Consider the following 12069-nt stretch of genomic DNA (forward strand, 5'->3'; position numbering starts at 1 on the left):
GAACAGCTTCTTTCTGGCTGTTATCAGACTGTTGAATGGACTCTAGCCTCAAATAATGTAACCTGTATGTCTCGAAGTCTTTGATCTGCACATCCTTTGCTGTGATCTGCCTGTACCGCTCGTAAACAAAGCTTTTCACTCTATTTCGGTACACGTGACAATAAAATCAATCAAATCAAATCAAATGCAGAAAAAAAACACCAGATAATTCAACTGTGGTTACAAAAAATACCAAAATCGATTGAGGTTGGAATGAAATAAAAAGTAAATCAATTGCAGAGGTAGTTCTTCGAAACTAACAGTCGAGCGAACTCAACTGCTTGAGAATGTGAAAATGCCCAAGGTAGAATATTCTATGAGAACAACGGTAAAATGGAGTTTGGAAACTTGAGGTTGGAAAGCACAAATATGTGATCGCCTGATGAGGACAAGTTGTACAGCAGAATATCGCACTAACATTCTATGATGAACGGGTAATGGTGACTTGAACTGGGGAAACCACACGAGGAAAAAACTGGGCGTGCAAAATGACTCTTTAATTTAACTTCCAAACGCGATCTTTGAGATAAATATCCAATTACTCCCTGTCGCCGAACTCCTTTCCAACGCCAGAGCATAAATTATTATTGGTATTCGTACATCTTTGAGAGCTTACTGTCAATTTACGGCTCGTTTCCTTTCCGGCCCTCCCCTCAATCCTGAGCCGGTTGCCATAGCGTCCACCCACCCGGTTGCCATGTGATCAGCCATTTGCGGACCGGAAGTGCCCAGCCGCGCGCTCTTGGACCAGTTCCTGTCAGTTAGGAGAAGATGGCGGCTGTGGAAAGTGATCGCTGTGTTTGGCGCCGCGGCCACTCGCACACTCACTGTTAAAGCCTTATTCGCATGTTTAGCTTTCGAATTTCTCACTGTTGCACTTTACATTAATGAGGTGTGTAGATTTATCTTTTCCCTGGATTGTGCAAACGAGCCGGCTCGGGAGCACGCAGTCCACCGACCGTTTTGTTTGATGCAGTGTCGCCGCTAAACGGGGGAGCGTCGGGTAATGGGGTGGAGAGAGAGCGAGAAACAAGTAGGCCCCTCTGTTGCTGTAGCCGTCAGGACAGGGCCTGTGTGCAAATCCCGCATTGCAGCGCTCTGAACTTAAGGCATTTCGCTGCGGTTTTGTTCTTAAAAATAATACTCCAAATAGCCTTCTGATTGTCGCCTGTTTAATTGCAGAGGATTGGAGGCTAACGCTACCAAAGAAGCTCAAGATAAACTAAGCAGGTAAGGTTTGCCTTTGGTTCATTTTGCAGTTAAATATATTCAAGTTAAATTTGGGGAGGGAAATATCAGACCTTCACCCACTCTTTCATGTAAAGCCCCCTCCCCTCTTATTTCGCTTGAGTTGAACTGTGAAGAAAACAAAACTGTAGAATAAATACTGGAACTTGCAAATGTTGCAGATACTACAAAAATAAATGAGATTGGATCGGGGTCAGGAAAGGCATGGCGTGTTGTACCGCCCTTCCAGATGTTGACTGGTAAACATGCATTTTGCAAGAATCGATCGGCCTCACTGCAAATTAAGGGATGTAAAGTGCACTGAAGAAAGCGGTGTATACATATTTAGAAGTAATTGAGATTTTTCAGATGTGGTTATTCTTTCAACTGGCTGTTACGTTGAGAGCATTTACTTTGCTCCTCCATTTCTGAAGGTAGTCATTACCTTGCATTGGTGATTGAGTGTTCCTGTAGTATATTATCATTGTTGCCGTTTCTTAACTTCAAGTTCCAGGGTGAACTTGCCTCGTCCATATGATTCAGTTCTATATCGTGTGTGTCAAAGAGAAGGGTGAATCCTCATTCTGTTTACATTTTTACAGAAATTGCAAAGCTGCTAAGCATTTGAGGAATTTATAAATGTAGGAAAATGTTCTGACACATCTTGTAGCAACTTTTCAATAATAAGATATATCCCAACATACTTCACAGGAATATGACCAGACCCACATTTACACTAAATGAATGAAAATGTTAAGACAAATGATAAAAATTTGGTTAATTAGGTGGTTTGTAAGGCTTAAAGAATAAAATTTATAGATGTAGCTGAAGGCAAAAGTGGTGAGCAGGAATGTAAGGTGCAGTGGAGGGCCACATTGGAGTCATGTGCCATTCTCAGAATTATGAGACTGGATTCAAATGTTAGAATGATACTAATATCGTAAAAAATATACAGGGAGTGCAAGCATGAATGGGACAGGCTGCAAAATTTTGGATTCGTTCAAATTTATTGGAAGTGGATGGCTAGCCGTGAAGAGTGGAATAACTTCAAGTTTAGTTCCTTCGGCAGTGAGATACAACCTATTCTTATCTAATGGTCATGCGTGTAGTCAGGACCTTGTGTCCTGAGTATTGTCTTTCTCACTTGTACTTTGGTACTAAAGCTAAGATCATCCAAGTTCCAGGGTGAACTTGTCCATACAGTACGATTCAGCTCTGTATTGTGTGCATATCACCAAATGCCAGGAAGGATGAATCCTCATTACGTTTGCATTTTTATAGTAATTATAAAGACACCGGACACTTGTGTAGAATTTATAAATGTAGACAAATTGGTTAGCCAAAGACTTTTTTTTTTAAAGATGTTCAAAAACTCTCAAATGGCTCCTTATTAGATGGTGATGTAGAAGGGTTGAGGGAGATATGTTCCAGAGAACAAGTTGTAGTTTGCAGTAGATGTTGCTTTCAATGGTGGCTCAAAATGAGAGAATGGATGAAAAATTATGGTTTCTGTGTGAGGTTGACTGAAGTTATACGAAGAGGAGAAAAAAGGTCATGGATGAATTTATTCAAGGAATGAGGGTTTTCCACATCAGTGACTGCACTTTAAAAGTACTTTGCTATCAACCTTCAACTTCAGCTTATTTGAAGCTCAGCCCGTATTCTAACTTTCTCAAAGTTAACTTCATCCATCATCCTGTACTCACTAACCTACATTGACTCTAGTTAGATAAAGTTTGGATATTTAAAAATGATCCTGCTTGTTTTCACATCCCTTCACGGCCTTTAGCCATTCTTATCTCTAAGTTCTTCCAGTCCTAAAACCCTCATGTCTACCTTTATCCAATTCAGTCTTCTTGACAATTTTGTTTTTAATTGCTTCACCATTATTGGCTATGCTCTCAGCTGCTGGAAGGAATGGAGAATTGGGATTCCCTAAATTAGTCATTTACGTTCCCAGTCACATTATTAAACCCAAGCCCTGGACAGTCTTTGGATGCATCATTCAATTATTCTGGCTGTAACAAGGATAACGTTGAAAATCATAACTTCCTGCAGTATCTTCAAAATGCTAAGTTAAGGTTTTTGTTACCAGTCCTGTGGGGCTTATCAATTTGGCTTTGGTTAGTGCGGGTAATATAGAAGCGTTTTCAGAAGTACTCATGGATAGGTCCAAGGAGGAAAATTTTAGTTATAAAATGAGATGAGAGTAATATTCTCTTTGCAAACTTCACCTTTCATTTAAAATGCTCCTTAAGCTTTACGTGTTTCACCTCCCCTAATAATTAATGCAACTTGGTATGAATTTTTCGTTTGTACTTTTTGTGAAGTGCCTTAGAATGTATTACTATTCATAAAAGCATTCTGTTTGTGTTTGCCAGTTTGTGGATAAGAATTTTAATATGGGGGCGGTTGGGTGTCTCTACTTGCGCTTCTACAGCTGGTAAGCTCCTGAATAGTTACTAGATTGAAAGCTAACTCTCCATTGTAGTATTGAGGGATTGGTGCATCATTGTGTTATCTATCACATGAGATGTTAATCTGGATATTGCCTGTCTTCTCAGGTAGAGTTAAAAGATCCCATGACACTATTCAAAGAAAGTCAAGGGAATTCTGCTTGGCATGATGGTCAGTTTCTATCCTTCGGTTTTCGAGTCATTATCGCATGGCAAGTAGCTCTGAAGAAAAGTCATTTGGCCCGAAATGTTAACTTTGCTTTCTCTCCACAGGTACTGCCAGACCTGCTGAGTTTCTTCAGCAATTTGCATATTCCCCCACAAAAAAACTAATCAGCTGCTCTGTTTCCTACATTACAACAGTAACCATTTCAAAGCAAGCTTCAGAGATAGTAGGAACTGCTCATGCTGGAGAATCTGAGATAACAAGGTGTAGGGCTGGATGAACACAGCAGGCCAAGCAGGAAAGCTGACGTTTCGGGCCTTGACCCTTCTTCAGAAATGGTCAGATATCTTCATTTCTGAAGAAGGGTCTAGACCCGAAACGTCAGCTTTCCTGCTCCTCCGATGCTGCTTGGCCTGCTGTGTTCATCCAGCTCTACACCTCCTTATCTCAAAACAAGCTTCTTTTGGCTCTGAAAGGGTTAGAGATGTCTTGAAGTTGTGAAAGGTGCTCCATAAGCTTATAAGATAACAAGGTGTAGAGCTGGATGAACACAGCAGGCCGAGCAGGAAAGCTGACATTTCGGGTCGAGACCGTTCTTCAGAAATGAAGATGTCTGACCCATTTCTGAATAAGGGTCTTGACCCGAAACGTCAGCTTTCCTGCTCCTCTGATGCTGCTTGGCCTGCTGTGTTCATCCAGCTCTACACCTTGTTATCTCAGATTCTCCAGCATCAGCAGTTCCTACTATCTCCATAAGCTTATGTTGGTTTTCTATCCCATCTTTTACCCCCAAATGCTGAGTTTCTGAGGTCACATTGGATGCAATGTTGAAAGTGCTAATATGGGAATATAAATCTTACTACTTCCAATGATTGCCTTGTCAAAAGGGCAATTTTATTATTTTTTTGGTTATGTATGGTAGGTTTTTAAAAATCTTTGCTCCTTTTGACACCATCCTGTCCTTGCATTGTAGTGCCTTTTTTGTTTCAGGACTGGTTGTCAGGAAAATAGGGCTAGGACTCAGTCAAGTTAACCTTCAACATGTGAGGATCTTGACACTGTAAAAGCAGGTAATAGTGACAGGATTGACAGTTGCATGGGTTTGCGAAAGAGAAATCATACTTCACAAATCCTCTGGCATGTTTTGAGAATATGGCTAGTAGGGTTGATCAGTGGGGGCTGTTGGATGTGGTTACTTGGACTTTCAAAAGGCTTTTGATAAGATCTCACGTAAGAGATTAGTATATAAAATTAAAGTGCAAAGGATTAGGGGTAGTATACTGACATGGATAGAGAACTGGTTGTTAGCAAACAAAGAATAGGTCTTTTTTTGAGTGGCAGAAATGGACTTTTGGGGTACAGGAGGGGGTCAGTGCTTGGTCCTCAGCTATTCACAATATATATATTAATGATATTGATGAAGGAACTAAATGTAATGTCGCTAAGTTTGAGTTTAATTTGGATAAATGAGGTGTTGCATTTTGGTAAGACAAACCAGGGCAGGACTTGTATAGTTAATGATATGGTCCTGGGGAGTGTTACTGAACAAAGAGATCTAGCGGTGTAGATGCATAGTTTCTTGAAAGTGGAATCACAGGTAGACAGGGTGGTGAAAAAGGCACTTGGCATAGAACATTACAGTGCAGTACAGGCCCTTCGGCCCTCGATGTTGCACCGACCTGTGAAACCGATCTGAAGCCCATCTAACCTACACTATTCCATTATCATCCATATGTTTATCCCATGACCATTTAAATGCCCTTAAAGTTGGCGAGTCTACTACTTTTGCAGGCAGGGCATTCCACACCCTTACTACTCTCTGAGTAAAGAACCTACCTCTGATATCTGTCCTATATCTATCACCCCTCAATTTAAAGCTATGTCCCATCGAGCTAGCCATCACCATCCGACGAAAAAGGCTCCCACTGTCCACCCTATCTAATCCTCTGATCATCTTGTATGTCTCTATTAAGTCACCTCTTAACCTTCTTCTCTCTAACGAAAACAGCCTCAAGTCCCTCAGCCTTTCCTCATAAGACCTTCCCTCCATACCAGGCAACATCCTGGTAAATCTCCTCTGCACCCTTTCCAATGCTTCCACATCATTCCTATAATGTGGTGACCAGAACTGTACGCAATACTCCCAAGTGCGGCCGCACCAGAGTTTTGTACAGCTGCAACATGACCTCGTGGCTCCGAAACTCAATCCCTCTACCAATAAAACCTAACACACCGTACGACTTCTTAACAACGCTATCAACCTGGGTGGCAACTTTCAGTGATCTATGCACGTGGACACCGAGATCTCTCTGCTCATCCACACTACCAAGAATCTTACCATTAGCCCAGTACTGTTACTGTTACTCCTTCCAAAGTGAATCACCTCACACTTTTCCGCATTAAACTCCATTTGCCACCTCTCAGCCCAGCTCTGCAGCTTATCTATGTCCCTTCATTAGTCAGTGCATTGAGTACAGGAGTTGGGTGGGATGTCATGTCACGGCTGTACAGGACATTTGGTGAGGCTACTTTTGGACTACTGCGTACAATTCTAGTTGCTCTTCTATGGGATGGATGCTGTAAAACTTGAAAGGGTGCAGAAAAGATTTGCAAGGATGTTGCTGGACTGGTGGGTTTGAGCTATAGGGTGAGGCTGAATAGGCTGGGGCTATTTTTGTTGGACCATTGGAGACTGAGGGGCCACCTTATAGAGGTTTACAAAGTCATGAAGGGCCCAGAAATGGTGAGTATAGCCAAGGCCTCTTTCCTAGGGTGGGGTAGTCCAAAACTAGAGGGCATAGGTTTAAGGTGAGAGGGGAAAAGATTTAAAAAGGACCTGAGTGGTAACATTTTCACCCAAGGGGTGGTGTGTGTATAGAACAAGCTGCTGGAGGAAATGGTGGAGCTGGGTACAATTGCAACATATGAGAGGCACCTGGAAAGGGATATGAACGGAAAGGATTTAGAGGGAAATGGGCCAAATATTGGCAAATGGGATTAGGTCAGACTGGGATGTCTGTTTAGCATGGATGAGTTGGACCGAAGGGTCTGTTTCCATGCTGTATGACTCAATGACTTTAACCGACAAGGTTATTATACAGTTTTAGTTGTGATTATGTTCTTAACTTGTATAGTTGCTTGTGTTTTTCCACTTGTTTAAAATTACTGTAAATTACATCACATCAATAAACATAGGAAGCAACTTAAAGTGTTAGAAACTGTAAAATTTGTTAGACTAAAATGGAAGTTGGTTATTCTCTGGCAATGATCCAGAGCTGAAGTAAGCCAGGTCTGAGTCATGCTGAAGGCATCACTTAAATAGGAAGGCAGATGATCATTATCAAGCAGAGGGCTCAGCGACTGAATGGTGACCTTTCATTTCTCATTGTGTTTCAGCATGAATATGTGGCCTGTAACTCACTGGTTGTTTCTCGTTTGTGGAAAATACATGCTCCACACTCCAGATATTTCCCTTTATTTGTATGTCATATGGATTCTTTCCCAATTAGTGCCAGACACACACTGCTCTTGTTGTACAAACAAAGCTGGGTTTACTGAAACACCTAGAACTGATCAGTGGCTGAGCCTGCTCGGATTCTAGCCAGCACTTTTTTTATCTAGTACGTAAGCTTTTTAAAGAAAAGTCTAATGCTGCTTAACAATTGTTGTTTGGAGGGTAGTGATTATTGTGGCTTTGATGCCAAATATAAGTTTGACACGTAAAAAATACACCAGCAGTCCTCCTTGGCACCAATTTTACCTGTGGGAGAGCTGAGTAAATTGTATCTAAAGGTTTCAGTTTTGTTTAGCTTGTACTGAATAGTATGATGGTGACTTGTGCCAACCCTATGTCTCTAACTAACCAGGAGAAATGGGATACACATCTTTAAAGAATTTCCTTCATGGTATTCTAACATAGGCAAAGATTTAAAAAAAAACCTTTACTTATGTGAAATACATTGAATATGTTCTAAAATGGGGATTTAAATTTTTTTTAAAAAGTGGAATGTCTGTTTTAAGATGTTGGCCTGCAATGTAGTTGGCTCCTAGGTAACAAGAAATTTGCAATATCTATAAATGAGCAGGATGAATTCAGAGAAATTTTCTGTGGAACTGGGAAGGATGGTTAAAACCTGAGGAAATTTTAAGGTAAGCGTATCCTTGAAAGCATGTTAGGTACCTATGCAGCATAATTTAATCCACTCTAAATTTTGTCAATCTTTCTATACTACTATCGTATAAAAACAGTGGAGAATGAAATTGTTTTGTTGTTCTTTTGTAATTGCTTTTATTTAAACATTTTAGCTAGTGATTATTTTGATGTAATAACTCATTAGGTTTTTATTTGAGGTCTCTCCTATCAATCTGTAGGATAGTAACACTCAAGTGTTAACTCGCAGGCAGAGAATTGAAAACGTGTCGCTTTATAATTAATTTCCTTATTCAGTGTCCCATGTGCGTGGAAGGAAAAATTAAAAGCCATGACTTTTCCCTGTTTCTCTCCACTACATGTTGGCCTTCCCCTACATGATGTACTTCATTTTAATTTAGTGCCAAGACTCCTGGAAAACTGCAAGTGATTGTCACCGAAATTCCCTTTATTTCTGAAAAGTAGCGTATGTGTTGCTGAGTCTGACTTGTATAAGCAATGTAACTGTTTAATGGCTGTCACTGTGGAATATGGCTGGTTCTTGATTCTTTCTTCTTTTGGGGATGACTTCCCCAAATGACTTTGGAGTTGATGACATGAATTCTTTTCAGATGCTGTTTTTCTCTTTTCCCAATGAAATTTTGCTCTTCAATTCTCACTCCAGTGCTGGAACTATTTAAGGGGGCATGGAGCTACTGAAAGAAATACCTGTATTCCTGTGTTCCTTTAGACAATGTATTATGTAATTGTGCGCTGTTGGTTCCTAGATGCAGCGGTACTTACTGACTTCTGCATTTCATTATCATTTCAAATACTGTTTCCTTTTTGTGCAAATGGGCAGAGGACCCATTCTGCACATTATTGAGAGTCACATTTCTTTCAGCTTCTGATCTGAGAGTAAAAAGTGATTTAAAAGTATTTGAAAGTTAATTTTCCATTCATCTGTGCTGTGCCAATGTGGCTAGTGTCCTGTCACAGCTCCAGTGAGAGCAGAACTGGTCACCTTATCACATCTCTTTTTGCCACTATTACATTGAAAATGAGAAGACATTATTGGTCTGGAAATTTTTCTTGTGCTGTTTATGACTGTACACTGTACAGTTTAGTTACCATGTTCACCTTTGAGTACATGAATGTATATGAATTAGGAACCTGGTTGAGTGATTTCGGCCTATGAGCCTGCTCCTTTATCTGATAAGATCATGGCCAGTGTGACTATTGCCTCTACTTTCTTGTTAACCTTATTCCTTTGAAATGGTCAAGACTCAACTGAGAAGAGTGTGTCAATAATCAAAGCCACTTTCTAGTCTTGAGATGGTGGTGACCTGCCTTGAACGGTACCTGTCTATGTGGTGTAGGTTAACAATGCTGTTTGGGAGGGAGTTCCAGGATTTTGATTCGGTGACAATAAAGGAACAGTAATGCAATTCCAAGTCAAGATGGTGAGTTGCTTGGGAGTAAACTTGCATTTGCTGGTGTTCCCATGTGTCTGTTGTCCTTAATGATCCAGATGGTAGTGATTATGGGTTTGGAACGTGCTCTTCAGAGGAGCCTTGGTGGATTTCTGCATTGTATCTTCTAGATAGTGCGTACTGCTGCTAATGAATGTGGTGCCAAACAACTGGGTTGTTTTCTCTTGGATGGTGTAAAGCTGCTTGTTTTGTTGGAGCTACACCCATCCAGACTAGAGGAGAGCATTCCATCACATTCCTGAGTTGTTCCTTGAAGTTGACAGGTTTTGGGGTGTTGGGGGTTGAGTGAATCACTGCAGGATTCCAAGGCTCTGACCTGATCTCGTAGCCCCAAAATTTATATGGCTAGTCCAGTTCAGTTTCTTGTCAATGGTAACAATGATGTTAGTGGAGGATTTAACAATGGTAATGCCGCTGAATGTCAGGGAGTGATGGTTAGATTGCTGCTGGAGCTGGGGGCGTCACACTTGCTCAGTTGTTAACACTGCTGCTACACAGCGCTAGGGACCTTGGTTCAGTTCCAACCTTGGACGACTGTCTGTGTGGCGTTTGCACATTCTCCCCATGTCCGCATGGGTTTCCTCCAGGTGCTGTGGTTTACTCCCACAGTCCAAAGATGTGCAGGCTAGGTGGGTTAGCCATGGAAAATGCAAAGTTACAAGAATAGTTCCTGCTATCTCTGTTACAAGAATAGGGTAGGCAGATGGGCCTGGGTAGGATGCTTTTTTCAGGTCACTGTGGACTCGATGGGCTGAATGACCTGCTTCCACTCTGAAGGGATTTTATGATTCGATGTTGTTCGTTGTCTTCGGTTGTGTGGTGTGAATGTAACTTGATCCCTGTTAGCCCAGATCTAAAAATTGTCCAGGCTTTGCTGCATTTAAGCATGGCTCCCTGCAACGTCTGAGGAGTCGCAATTGGTGCTGAACAACTTGCAATTGTGAGTGAGCATTCCTACTGATTCTCATTTTGTTAGGGCTCCTTCATGCTACACTCAGTCAATTGCAGTCTTGATGTTAAGGGCAGTCATCCTCACCACCTCTGGAATTCCTCTGTCTTGTCCATGTTTGAACTGAGGCTATAATGTGGTCATTTGTTGAGTGGCCATGGTGGAACCTCAACAGAGTGTCATTGAGTAGGTTATTGCTCAACATGTGCTGCTTCATAGCACTATTGATGACCCCTTCTATTACTTCATTGAGACAATAATTGACTGGGTTGAATTTGTCCTGCCTGTCATGTTCAGGACAATGCTGGGCCATTTTCCAGATTGTTCAGTATGTGCCAGTGTTGTAGCTGTGCTGGAACAGCTTGGCTAGAGGTGTGGCAGGTTTTTGAGCATAGGTTTGCAGTGCTGTGGCTGGAATGTTGGAGTCCATATCATCAGTCACTTCTTGATTTTGCATGGAGTGAAATCGAATTGCCAGGAGACCAGCGTCTGTGATGTTATGGACCCTGGAGGAGGCCAAGATGAATCATTGATTTGGTACTTCTGGCTGAAGATTGTTGCAAATGTTTCAACTTCATATTTTACATTGATTCATTTGAGCTCTGCTATAATTGAGCATAGAGATATTTGTGGAGCCTCCTCCAATGAATTGTTTAATTGATCACACCTTACGACAGCATGACATGGCTGCAGAACTCGGATCTGATCTGCAATAGCTGTATAACTGGCGAGATCATTTTGCTTGATTTGGCTGCTATTTAGGGCAAAGGTAATTCAGACCAGGTTTTCTCATTAAAAGAAGATAACTGTACTAAGCAAGTGGCAAAGAAGTACTAATGTATTTCTATGCCACTTAAGCTTTACCCTTTTAAAACTGCAAAACTTGCAGTTATGAATAAGACTGACAATATCAGACAGTTTAAAGCACTTGATAGGTGTAAAAGTATAACCAGAACAAAGCAAATGTGGTTGATCTTCATTTCAATATTAGAATGGAAGGGTTTATGTCTTTCTGGTATTGAAGTTCTTTCTTTGGACCCTCTAGGTTTCTTTCCTTTTCATTGACAGAAGAGGGAAGGACTTTTATTTTTTGCAGGCTTCTGTGTATATTTAAGGCTGAGAAATTCTTGATTAGTAGGAGAATCAAAGGATGTGGGGCAAATGCTGGCAACTGGACGTGAGGAATGTTGAATCAGCCTTGATCCTGTTGACTGGTGGAGCAGGCTGAAGGGGCCAGATGGCCTACTGTTGTTCCTTATGCCCTAATAGATGTCTGTGTGCACTACACTAACAAGTCTGATAGATTGCACAGATGCAATTTGAAGGCTTTTGTTAAGATTTTCCTTAGACTGGTACTAGGCCTTTTTGAGTTATTTATAAATTGTGCACCTCAATGCTCCATGAAATAATGCATCAGTGTAACTTAAAGTGTACACCACACAAACTCCACTTGACCTTCAAATTGCAAAAAGAACTCTCCTCGAACTTTTGGCTGGACAGCAGTGTCCAACTTCCATCTTTCAGTTTATAGTCCAAAAGGGGAAAAAGTGATCCATACAACATCATAGGAGCAGGAAGGCTGACGTTTCGGGCCTAGACCCTTCATTCTA

General features: G+C 41.2%; 1 long non-coding RNA gene across 1 annotated transcript in view; it reads left to right on the forward strand.

The window, feature by feature from the left end:
• Nucleotides 1–705: 705 nt before the first annotated feature.
• The window catches only part of LOC125485677, a 52529-nt gene continuing 41165 nt past the window's right edge, over nucleotides 706–12069 (forward strand). The window contains exons 1-2 of the long non-coding RNA XR_007264395.1: nucleotides 706–931; nucleotides 1222–1269. This is a non-coding gene — a long non-coding RNA (uncharacterized LOC125485677). The remainder of the gene's footprint in view (nucleotides 932–1221; nucleotides 1270–12069) is intronic.

This window comes from Rhincodon typus, chromosome 21, assembly GCF_021869965.1.
Source record: "Rhincodon typus isolate 14 chromosome 21, sRhiTyp1.1, whole genome shotgun sequence".
In the NCBI taxonomy this organism is placed as follows: Eukaryota; Metazoa; Chordata; class Chondrichthyes; order Orectolobiformes; family Rhincodontidae; genus Rhincodon; species Rhincodon typus.